The following is a 12,469-nucleotide window of genomic DNA, read 5'->3' on the forward strand; positions in this document are numbered from 1 at the left end:
TCGTGGTTCTTAAACTCCCCATCAGGTATCCCCAGGTCCACACCTTCCATCTCACCATAAATTAACCTAAACCTTAGAACTAACTTATCTAATAAAAAAGACACAGACACAAGTGCTGGCGTTTCAAAATGAATGTCAATTTATTTTGACAATTAAACTAACTATATATATAATGGTGGCGGCACCAAAGAACGGTCATTATAGGAAAGTGGGGTTAAAGATGTTACCATACACACCATCGCTGGTGATCGCTCTCCCCGGTCATCCACTCGTGCTAGTGGTGACCACCACCCCGGGCGGGAGCATGGTCGATGACCATCGATGTCAGGAGAGAGCGACACCCCACTATCTACACACACACACATCAAGATCTTACAAGGATGACCGTTCTTTACCGCCAAAGCTAGGCCCTAAGCCGCAGCACCGCCACCAAGTAGGAAAAAACGCTCAGCACTGTGTATCTAACCAACTAAAGACATCGCCCAAAAACAGAGCCACGCCCTCCGGGCTCAAATGAACACCATCGCTCCAATACAGCGCACTCCGCTGAAAGCTGATGGCGTCATGGCGAATAACACCCCCGCCATTGGTCAGCAGATACTTCTCAACTGCAGCGTTCACCGTCTTCCGTGACGCTCCAGGCGGGGGCAGGACATCGCATTCCTTCACACTATCCTCGATATAATGGAGGACCACACCAACTTTCATGCAGGCAAATACAAAGAAATAAAATAGAGGTCCCGCACAATCACTGAGCGTAGCTCGAGAGCGGTCACCCGCCCTAAGTCATTGCCACCCAGGTGGAAATATGATGACTCTCGGGACCCCAACATTTCTCAGGGCTCGAATCAGCCCAGCCTGCAGCCCTTTTCATAGCATACCTCTCTCTCACTCAGCCACCTAACCTCCCCAGCTTGACCAAACACGCGTACATCAGATACTATGTTTGCCCTGGAAGCCCAATAGACAAAGGAATGTCCAATCATCCAAATGGACTTAACGTCCTGTCGACCTGAAATATTTATAAAGAGGTTAGAAGGCTGTCGACAAGCTTGCATACCATGCATTCCCACGCTTGTTAGAGAGAGGAATGAGAAAAACCGTGGCCGACCAGCTCTTGAGGCACAAAACACACCGTCTGGAGTAAACTAACAGGTACGCCATGCCAGATTGTAATTATAGCCGAATTGTGCCCCCAGACGGATGTGAAAACACACCTCAAGGCCCCCACTGTAAGTTGACGAGCGCTTATGCGTCCAGTCGACCATGGTGAAAAGTGACAGATAAAGCTGGCCGAATGTACCTCCGGAATGCTGCCGAGCGCCATCGACCCAGAGATTGAATCTCTGCGTCGGAGCGGCCCTCCGCAGCCGCCGAGGTAGCAGCCCCAATCCTAAAGGAATGAGACCCGAATTCCTTAGGATCGAGACCCGTGGCCTCCAGCGCCCGTCCCAAGACGTGACAGAATTGGTATTTGGTGAGCGGTGACCCATCCTCGTGCATCAGCCATGCGCCTGGAAGGTCCGGGCGCACCTGGGCGAAGGCCGAGACCAACGTCACAGGGCACGCCCTTTCCACCGTGCACGGGAGCAAGGACAGCCACCGCCCCCTCCCAGCCTGGTCCGTCTTAGATCGTCGCAGGTGACATAGCACCGAATCCACATGGACCACCAGGTCATCCACGGTCAGTGGTGAGGGCATTCGCTTTGACGGCGCCACCAGCTCCCCAAACCTGAAGGCACCATGATACGCCGTTGCATACGCCATTCGGAACAGCAGGACCTCATAGTCAGGCCAGCAAAATGTCCCTCAGGGCACCCAGCAAGGCTGGGAGCAATGTCAAATCAATTGGTCGCCTGCAGTCTGGGAGCGCCGGCGAGGCGCGCAGCCGTCCACGCAACGCACTGGGCACCAGAAAGGACCGGGACGGGTTCGCCCTACCATGCCGATACAAAAGAAAGGCACCCCTGCCAGCATCCTGCGTAATGAGGCAACAACGCCCCAAGGAGTACCAACTCCAGACAACGGCCACCATAGCCGCACCAGGTGTCTTACCTGCATGAGGGGCAGACAGCCTAAACTGTTCCCCCTCGTGCCATCCTTCCTGATGGCACCACAATGTCCCGGGCATGATAGCCCTCATGGCTAGCCCCTCCATTCCATGCTAATCATCTGAAGTGCCTGCCTCCGGCATGAGGCTCACCTCTGTGGACATGCCAGGGGTCCCAACAGCCGAGTTCCAGGAACAACCACCGGAGGAGGATCTGGTCCGCCCTGTGAGGCCTAAGTGGCAAACGGCCTGAGCTCCTGTGCCACTGCACACGTTGGGGACACAATTACGGGCGCCACACTGAAGAGGCTGTAACCCCAGGCAGCTCATCAGGGCAGGCAAAATAACAAGGTTGGGAGCTGGCAGAGCCCCAGTAGGGGAAAGCCCAGACCTGCGGTCCATGAAGGAATTCACAAGGGGGGCCATAAACTGCTGTACTCTCTTACAGGCAGTAGGTGGCAGGGGCCCTACACCGCGCCAGCCCAACAAAGGGGAAGTATTTTCGGGAACTACCCGAGACCCCCTTTCAGCGCTGCCTTGAGGGACCAGCCCGGTCCTCCGCAGCCATCGTCGCCTGGCCGGTCCTGCAGAAGGCATGTCCCCGGGGATGGACAGGAGACTGGGGTCCCACAATAGGGGAAGGGGGGTGGCCGTCCCCGGTAGCCTGCACTACCAGCCCTACATCCCTGTCACACGTCACCCCGCAGGCCAGTCTAAAGGGAGAATATACAAGCATCTCACCGTTGGAGCCATGGTGGGAACCAAACCAATGCCATCGGTGCTGTGAGGCAGTGATGCTAACCATTCCACCATCTGTACTGCCAGGAATGCCAGAGGGGCGTGCAGTGATCGTGGCAGTAGCACCCCGCCCCCTGCCTCTAACGGCCTCACTATATAATATGGTGGTGCCCCTTATGGGAGTCGAAGCCTGCCCATGGCGTTAACCATCGCGCCAAGATGCTGTACCTCCCCAATGTCGGGGACTGGGCAGTGGCATCATCCCAGCGGCCCTGCCGCCCCCGGGGTAGTTGCGCCATGGGCACTAGCTCTGCCCAAACCCCCCGGGCTGCCAGGAGGTCCTGGCGCCATTGCCGCGGCCTACCCCTTAGTGATGGGAAATCTAGTTAATTTTTTGACTAATTCATTACGATCTAGTTCACCCAAAAGATTAGCTCAGAAGACTACCATATATATATACTCGAGTATAAGCTCACTTTCCGATAACATTTTTAATGCCGAAAAAGCCCGTCTCGGCTTATACTCAAATGAGGGTCCCACTCGAGTCAATAAGCTTTCCCAGTATGTGATGTAGACTTAGGTGCTTAGTCTTATATTCGGGACGACCTCCACTCGAGCCTACCTACGGCAGTCCGTCCGGCTCACTATACCATCAGAGACTGGGAGGAGTGATTAGAACTAGATGCACCAGACTAACTTATTACCCGCAGAGCAGGGGTTTTTATACTAGCTCATTGGAGGAGTAATATTCTCGTTAGGATGATCAGATGGGAATAATCTGATTTTTTAAACCTATTTTAGAAGCAGTGAATTATACAGCACCCTTATACCCCCTTCACACTGCGCTGAACGGAATATTGCCGTTGTTTCACAATTTAAACACGTTTAAGGCAAACAGAAAGTGCAGAGTTGATTTACCAGTGAAAGATGACCGATATTCCAAAGCGGTCCTACACGTTTTAGGGCCATTGTTATGCAGTGAGAGTGGCTCGACACGGTATTTAGCAGAAAACAAACATCAGACTACAGACCCGTCCCCTACCTACTGCCCTGAAACGTGTTGAGGGGATCAAACGGGTTGATTGATGTGAATGGTATTCAAATGGCATTCAAAGCGGCCATCTACTGCAATGTCAAGGCTCAGACCTGTCTCGAATACCGCCTTAAATACAGCTTGCGGAGCGTTTAGGCAGTGCGAAAGCGCACTATAGGGACCTATTCTTTGTTTAGCTCTGCCAAACTTATCCCCTTTTGGTTATTATTTCAACTTCTATAATATGCAATAAAATACCCAAATTCAGAGTAATATACTGTCACTAGTTTGCTTTAAAATACAGTATTTAACATGTCCCTTTTCCCCAATGTAACTGACTTTAGAGAGAGACAAAGTAAAGAGTTTGCAAAATATCCAGTCAGTTTCTGTCATTTATCTTCCACAGCCTAAATGTGACCGAAGCCAATCGGTTGCTAGGGGAAACTGCTCCACTTTATGTATTATGAAGGTTCATACCTATCCCTCTTTGTCCTGTAGAGTAAACAGAGCTACAGTATATAACATCCAATACATGATTGGGAGTGTAACTCGTGACCTAATATGAAGGCAGCATGGCAGTGCAAACTATGGCTCAGCTCCATACATGTGCCTGAGCAAGGCAGTACCACACATGGCCGCCCAGAGGCACTGTACAGCCACATTATGGCTGTATGAGTCCGAGATTAGTCTAGGGATCTGTAGGAAGGGAACTAACTGAACTACTGAACTATTTACATGACTCACGAGTCACCAGTAGATCCGCAGAGTCTAGACCATGTCTGAGCTCAGCCGTGCCCCTTGTGGCAGCAATCATGCACTGCCTCCTATGCACTGCATGAGAGCTGAATAACATGGCTGCTGCGGAACACCTACCCAGATCCCAGCAGAGATTTTGCACAGCAGTATGCTCAGGCCCCTAGGGGTGCCAGCGGGGGCTGCTGGCACCATCTGGGCCCTATTCGGCCCCTGACCTCCTCCCCTGGCTCGCCCACGGCCTCTACCTGGTCTATTAAGGTGGGAGAGGGGGGCTCCGGAGGGGAGACCCCCTTGGGTCAGCCTGGAAGCCAGGATGGGACTGGATGAGGGGCAGAGGCCGGGCAAGGCCCTAGGATCATGGGGCTGAGTGGAGGTGGGCTGTCTCACTGGCGCGAATCCGCCTCTGGCGCTGGACCGGGCGGAAGGCCGCGATCCAGGCCTAGCGGCCGCGCCAGCGTTTGTGCGGGGGCCTAGCCCTCTTCCGCGTACTTGTGCGGCACGGGCTCTACCCCTGCCCGACCCCCCCTGGCCGCCGCGACCCCTGCCGCGCGTGCCGCGGCCTGCGTCTCCACTACGCGAGGTCCGGCGCCGGGCCGCGTCATCGGCCGGCGCCGCGACCATCGCGCTATGACGCGCGGGCGGCGCAGGAGCCGCAGGACCCCGCCGCGATCCCCTCCGGTCACCACTGGAACCACCAGGGACCGCGCCGCTAGGCCCCGCAGCCTCCCAATCCGCCTCCCCAGCATCAGCAAGGCGGGCGGGCGGGCGGGTCGTCCTACGCGGCCGGTAGGCCATGGCTCCAACAGTCAGAGAGGGACAGTTGAGAATAGAGGGACAGATCTATGAAGAGGAGACAGAAGAGGAAAGAGCAGAATGTAAAGATAAGAAAGCTTGCACAGAAAAAACAGAATTTTTATTGCTGCAAAGCAGCGCTTGCCTGATCCAGCTACAGCTTTTTCAGACAGAGGAAGAACTTCCTGTGAGTATGTTCCTTTTCTTCCCTGTCTATACTCCTCCCACAGCTCTGATAGGCCTTGTGCCCATCCTATTAACATATCAGCTGACCTTCCAGCGTAACCTGGGGAACCATCAGGGGTTTATGCTCACTCAGTGCTTAATCAGCATTCGTGGTTCTTTCTTCCAGCAGTGTCCACTGTAATACGTGTTAATTACGTGGGGCATCCAGATGTTACTCTGTATTTTCTAAAGATTCCAGCACTTATAAATCAATGAGAAGACCATTGGGACGTGCTATGTGCTCAGCTTAGGTTACATGACCTTCTGTTCACTTTTACCCTACTTCCAGCAACAGGAAGAATTTACATATACTACTAATTAAACATTACTGATGATGAGTTCCGCTGCATACTTAATATATCCTCTGATTTAAAGATGAAAAGAAGCTTCAGTACACATGCAAAATGGTAATTAGAACTATAAAAAAATCCCCTTACACATTGCAAACTAGTTATTGTGTATTAATTTAGACATGCAAAAATGGAGTACAGTAGTAATGAATATTTGCTCCTCTTCAACCTTGTGATGTTAGTGTATTAGAATTATTAATATTTGTAGACACTCCCTTACTAATATGTGTAAGCCTGAATCTTCGGTGATGGTCCCTAGGATCAGGGGGATGCTGGGAAGTGGATGGTCCTGAGGCAGTGTGTCTGGAGTTGGATGGAATAAGACAGCACAGCAGTGAACTCACATGTCTCTGTGTCCTTATGACTGGATTTACAAACATATGAACAAAACATGGTGTCAGAAGTGGGATAACTTGGACTGCTAGTGCTCTCAGAGTCTGAAAGATCCTGCAGCAGTCTGTAAGGCTGTGATACTCAGTGTCTGCAAAGCCTGCAGTGTGCTCCTCCAACCGGCATGCTGATGTCTGGGGATCTACAATAGATGAGCATGATTCTAGAATGAGTCAAGTAATGGAACTTGTCAAGAAAATGAATCTAAAGCTAAACAAGGACAAATGTGAATTTGGCGGGAATACACTTACCTTTATGGGCGACGTGGTCTCGGATCAAGGTGTAAAACCAGACCTGAGGAAAATATCAGCCATAGTGAACATGGAACATCCTAACAACAAAGACGACGTCAGAAGATTCCTAGGAATGATTACTTACTTAGGAAAGTTTATTTCTCAACTCTCTGAACGAACAGCCTCTCTTAGATGGTTGTTGGACAAAGATAACTAGGGGATGTGGTCACGTGAACGAGAAGAAAGTTGGCAAAACTTGAAACAGATCGATACAGAGCAACCGGTGCTAAAATTCTTTGATCCTGCGAAAAGAATAAGAATTTCAGCATATGCTTCGCAATTTGGCCTTGGCTCAGTGTTGTTACAAGAACATGAGGATACATGGCAACTAGTAATTTATGCATCAAGAGCACTGACAAGTGCTGAAACAAGGTATGCTCAGATAGAAAAAGAACTTCTAGTGATCACATACTGTATGCATGTGAGCGATTTCATCAATTTGTGTATGGTCAAACATTTACAGTGGAGACTGACCACAAGCCATTGGTAGCTACTATCATGACTGAATCATTACATGACTGTCCCATGAGAATTCAACGAATGCTTATCAGACTACAGAAATATGATGTACACTTGCTGTACTGTCCCGGTAAATACATGTACATCGCTGATACACTTTCTCGTGCTGTGGACAAAAGTAAAGGTTCCAAAAGTCTGATGGATGAAGAGATAGAAGCCTATGTTAATTTGATTGTAGCTTCTCTACCAGTGTCTCTTGTAATACAAGAACAGATTAGGAAAGAAACTGAGACAGATGACACAATGAAAGTGTTGAAAGATATCATTCTGAAAGGTTGGCCAGCAGGAAAACATGCGTGCCCGCTGTCTATTCATGATTATTGGATATACCGCAGTGACTTTACAGTTGTCGATGGTATTATTTACAAAGGCAATAGGTTTATCATACCTGCACGACTAAGAAAAACTATGCTGTGCAAGATACATGAAGGCTACTTAGGAGAAGAAAAATGTAAGTGGAGAGCGCGTGAAGTTATGTATTGGCCAAGAATGAACCAAGACATAGCACAGACTACAGCTGCATGTGAATTATGTCTTACGTATAGACCGAAACAACAAGTCGAGCCACTGAGTCCTCATGCAGTGCCAAAGAGACTGTACCAGAAAGTTGGCGCAGATTTGTTTGCTTGTAATGGGAAAACGTACATTGTCGTGTCTGATTATTACTCTAACTACCCTGAGGTGAATACACTACATACAACTAATACCCCATTCACACCAGCCTAAATTCCCGGGTTGAGTCCGGGAACAACCCGGTACTAGCGCTGGTGTGAAAGGTTCCCGGGACAAAATCCCGGGCAAATTTCAACCCGGCTAGGTACCAGGGTTGTTCCCGGGTTCAACCCGGGGACCTGGCTGGTGTGAAAGGTACAGGGTATACTTACACGGGTTGCCGTGTCCTCGGTGTGCTTTCTGGACGGGAATCCACGCAGGCGGCGGGTGCAAATGACGGGACAGCCGGTGGATGATGATGACGCAGCTCTCCGGCGGCAGTGAGGACGCCGGAGAGCTGCGTCATCTTCATCCCCAGCCTGTCCCATCATTTGCGCCGCCGCCTGTGTGGATCCCTGGCCTGCACGGAGGACCAGCAACCGGGGTGAGTATTCTCCCCACCTCCGCCGCCATCCCGCCGCCTGCCCGCCTCCTTCCCACCTCCTGCCGGCCTCCTTCACGCCCTGCTTGTCCCGGGAACTGAATTCCCGGGTTTGTCCCTGCATTTCTGGTGTGAATGGGGTATAATAGTAAAGCTGTAATCAATTGCATGAAGTCAATCTTTGCAAGGCATGGTGTTCCTATGGAAGGGTTCACTGACAATGGTCCTCAGTTTTCCAGTGCTGAATTTAGACAATTTGATGATGCTGAGTGGGAATTTGTCCATACTACGTCAAGTCCCCACTATCCATGCTCAAATGGGTTGGTGGAAAGTTCAGTAAAAACTGTAAAGAGTCTCATGAAAAAAGCTCAAGAAGGTGAAGAAGATTTCTACAAAAGTCTTTAACTCTACCGCAGTACACCATTACAGAATGGGCTTTCTCCTGCACAAATGCTTATGGGAAGGAGGATTAGAGCAAATCTCCCGATACATGATGAACTGCTTAATACACATAACTCAGCGTTGGTCAGACTGAGTAAGGAACGTAAACAGGCGAAACAGAACTGTTTCATGACAGGCGAACAAAAAGCTTATCTGATCTAAAATCGAGTGACCAAGTCCGTCTCAGAGATCACGAGAAAGGTATTTGGGTTCAGAACAGTGGTGCAAGTAGAAAAAATGACTTAGTGGTACTGTGCTGCGCGCCGAAGGCGCGCGTCAAAAAATGGGAGTGGTCATATGACACAAGGGGGAGTGGCTACATGACAAAACTTTATGCACCCAGTGCCAGATATGCCCCCACAGTGCTAGGTATGCCCCCAGTGCCACACATATGCCCCACAGTGCCACACATATGCCCCCACAGTGCCACACATATGCCCCCACAGTGCTAGTTATGCCCCCAGTGCCAGATATGCCCCCACAATGCCACACATATGCCCCCACAGTGCAAAGTATGCCCCTAATGCCAGATATGCCCCCACAGTGCCACACATATGCCCCCACAGTGCGAAGTATGCCCCCAATGCCAGATATGTCCCCACAGTGCCACACATATACCCCCAGTCTTTTTACGGTATGTTTAGCAAAGCTGCAAAGAAGGAGCGAACTGGTGCAAGAAAACTGCACAACATCCATATTAACTAAAGCAAGTGGAAATAACTGCATGTCATTAGCTGTGTAGTTTGTGGTCAATGCATTGAATGAGTTCTGCAATGCACACATGTTATCCCAGTTACTTACACCCAAGGTGCTGAGATAATGATGTCACTTGCTTAATGTGATCATGGGAACTACTCCGAAATCACAAGGACTCCCCTTTGCTAAAACTGGCACTTTTATGGCTTTTCTTCTGGAAAGTCCCTGTCCGTCCAGAGCACACCGCCGAGCCTCTTCCATGAGAATAGAAAATACTCCCACTGGCAGCTATTGGTCTTCTAACTCTCCTAATCCACCTCTTAGCAGACGCTCACCCTGACCACAGGCGAGGAAAGCATCCCCTCAAGTTAGCTGGCAACAATAGGGAACGAGAGTCTACTTTTGAAAATCAGTTTCAGGGAGATTGCAGGTGTTAGATGAATGCTGCGCACATTTGCACGAGTATCAAGCTCGGCCCAAGGGGCCACCTTTTTATTGCCACTCAGGTGTGCATCCTGCAATGGCAGGTAAAATCTATCTGTCTTTGTCTAATGCAAAAACAAATCTATATGCATTGGTGTGGGATTCTGTGTTTGTATGTCCCCTAATACCCCATTCACACCAGCCTAAATTCCCAGGTTGAGTCCGGGAACAACCCGGTACTAGCGCTGGTGAGAAAGGTTCCCGGGACAAAATCCCAGGCAAATTTTAACCCAGCTAGGTACCAGGGTTGTTCCCGGGTTCAACCCGGGGACCTGGCTGGTGTGAAAGGTACAGGGTATACTTACCCGGGTCGCCATGTCCTCCGTGTCCTGTCCGACGGGAATTAATGCAGGCGGCGGGCGCAAATGACGGGACAGCCGGTGGATGATGATGACGCAGCTCTCCGGTGGCAGTGAGGACGCCGGAGAGCTGCGTCATCTTCATCCGCAGCCTGTCCCGTCATTTGCGCCGCCGCCTGTGTGGATCCCTGGCCTGCACGGAGGACCAGCAACCGGGGTGAGTATTCTCCCCACCTCCGCCGCCATCCCGCCGCCTGCCCGCCGACTGCCCGCCTCCTCCCCACCTCCTGCCGGCCTCCTTCCCGCCCCCTTCTCACACCAGAAAATGCAGGGACATTTCTGGTGTGAATGGGTCCAAACCGGGGAATGTCCCTGCTTGTCCCGTGAACTGAATTCCCGGGTTTGTCCCTGCATTTCTGGTGTGAATGGGGTATTATGAAGGGGAGCACATCCCCGAAACATTGAATAAATAGGAGTGTATTTTTTTGTTGCCGTTACACCTAATATACATAGCACCAAACAACATTATACACAGCCCCTGCATATTACAGCTAGTATACACAGCACAATACTACATTATACACAGCCCCAAAATTACACATAGTATACATAGCACCAAACAACATTATACACAGCCCCTGCATATTACACCTAGTATACACAGCACAATACTACATTATACACAGCCCCTGCATATTACACCTAGTATACACAGCACAATACTACATTATACACTGCCCCTGCATATTACACCTAGTATACACAGCACAATACTACATTATACACTGCCCCTGCATATTACACCTAGTATTCACAGCACAATACTACATTATACACAGCCCCAAAATTACACATAGTATACATAGCACCAAACAACATTATACACAGCCCCTGCATATTACAGCTAGTATACACAGCACAATACTACATTATACACTGCCCCTGCATATTACACCTAGTATACACAGCACAATACTACATTATACACAGCCCCTGCATATTACACCTAGTATACACAGCACAATACTACATTATACACTGCCCCTGCATATTACACCTAGTATACACAGCACAATACTACATTATACACAGCCCCTGCATATTACACCTAGTATACACAGCACAATACTACATAATGCACAGCCCCTGCATATTACAGCTAGTATACACAGCACAATACTACATTATACACAGCCCCAAAATTACACATAGTATACATAGCACCAAACAACATTATACACAGCCCCAAAATTACACATAGTATACATAGCACCAAACAACATTATACTCAGCCCCTGCATATTACACCTAGTATACACAGCACCAAACAACACCCCCCCCCCCTATAACACCTAGTAGTACACACAGCACTATAAAACTATATACACAGCAAACACCCCCCCCCCCCCCCCCAACCCTATTACATTACACACACATCTGCTCTCCCAGTACACAACACTCACCCATATTTTTGGATCCTTCCTGGGAAGAACATGGAACAGGCCCCGGGCAGTGTGGTGGAGGGAGGCTGTCCCTCAGCAGGCAGAGGAGCAGGAAGTGAAACTGCAGAGCTGGGCAGGGCTGAAGCACGGAGACCACACTGACAGTGTGGCTGCCTCAGCAGGCAGAGGGCTGGCCAGGCAAGGCTAAAGCACGGAGCAGGCAGAGGAGCAGGAACTTTGAACAGCAGACGGCAGGTAGGGCTGATAGCACGGAGACCGGTGGGCGGAGTCAGCTTCACAGAAGCTGAACTCCTGGCAGCTGAGCCGGGTCACTCTCTCATTAACTGCTATAGCTGACGAACAACCCCGCGGTGCCTATCTGCGAGGTATCCCCGGCAGGCCCCGCCCCCAGCTTTACTTACCACACTGTGGCCGGGCGGCAGAGGCCACGCCCCCCGACAATTACATATGCGCGCATGCGCAGTAAGCAGTTCAGGGGGTATTTGTTATGGCGGTACGGGGTACCGGCACAATATGTTTTACTGGTACGCCGTACCACCCCGTACCGCCATACTTGCACCACTGGTTCAGAAAGGTATTGTGCAAGCACAAGTAGCACCAAGATCCTATACTATACGTACAGAGTGTGGAACGGAAGTAAGAAGAAATCGGGTGAATTTAAGATCTCAACCTAACCATAATGAAGACAACATGACTGAAGAATACCCTTCATCTGACATGTATGATGATAATGGTGAACAAACCACGATTTTAGAAAGGTCCAACATGGTCGATGAAACACAAACTATGTGTGAAAGACCCAAAAGGGAAATACGCAGACCTGAGAGACTCATTGAAACGTGTTAGAT

General features: G+C 50.1%; 1 long non-coding RNA gene across 1 annotated transcript; it reads right to left on the reverse strand.

The window, feature by feature from the left end:
- Positions 1–6,107: 6,107 nt before the first annotated feature.
- LOC146062493 (uncharacterized) lies at positions 6,108–11,858 on the reverse strand. The gene is made up of 4 exons (XR_014471355.1): positions 11,622–11,858; positions 6,713–6,869; positions 6,586–6,628; positions 6,108–6,476 (listed from the first exon to the last, which is right to left on the reverse strand). It is a non-coding gene; the product is annotated as an uncharacterized LOC146062493 (long non-coding RNA).
- Positions 11,859–12,469: the final 611 nt, after the last annotated feature.

This window comes from Crinia signifera, chromosome 3, assembly GCF_055691185.1.
Source record: "Crinia signifera chromosome 3, ASM5569118v1, whole genome shotgun sequence".
NCBI lineage: Eukaryota > Metazoa > Chordata > Amphibia > Anura > Myobatrachidae > Crinia > Crinia signifera.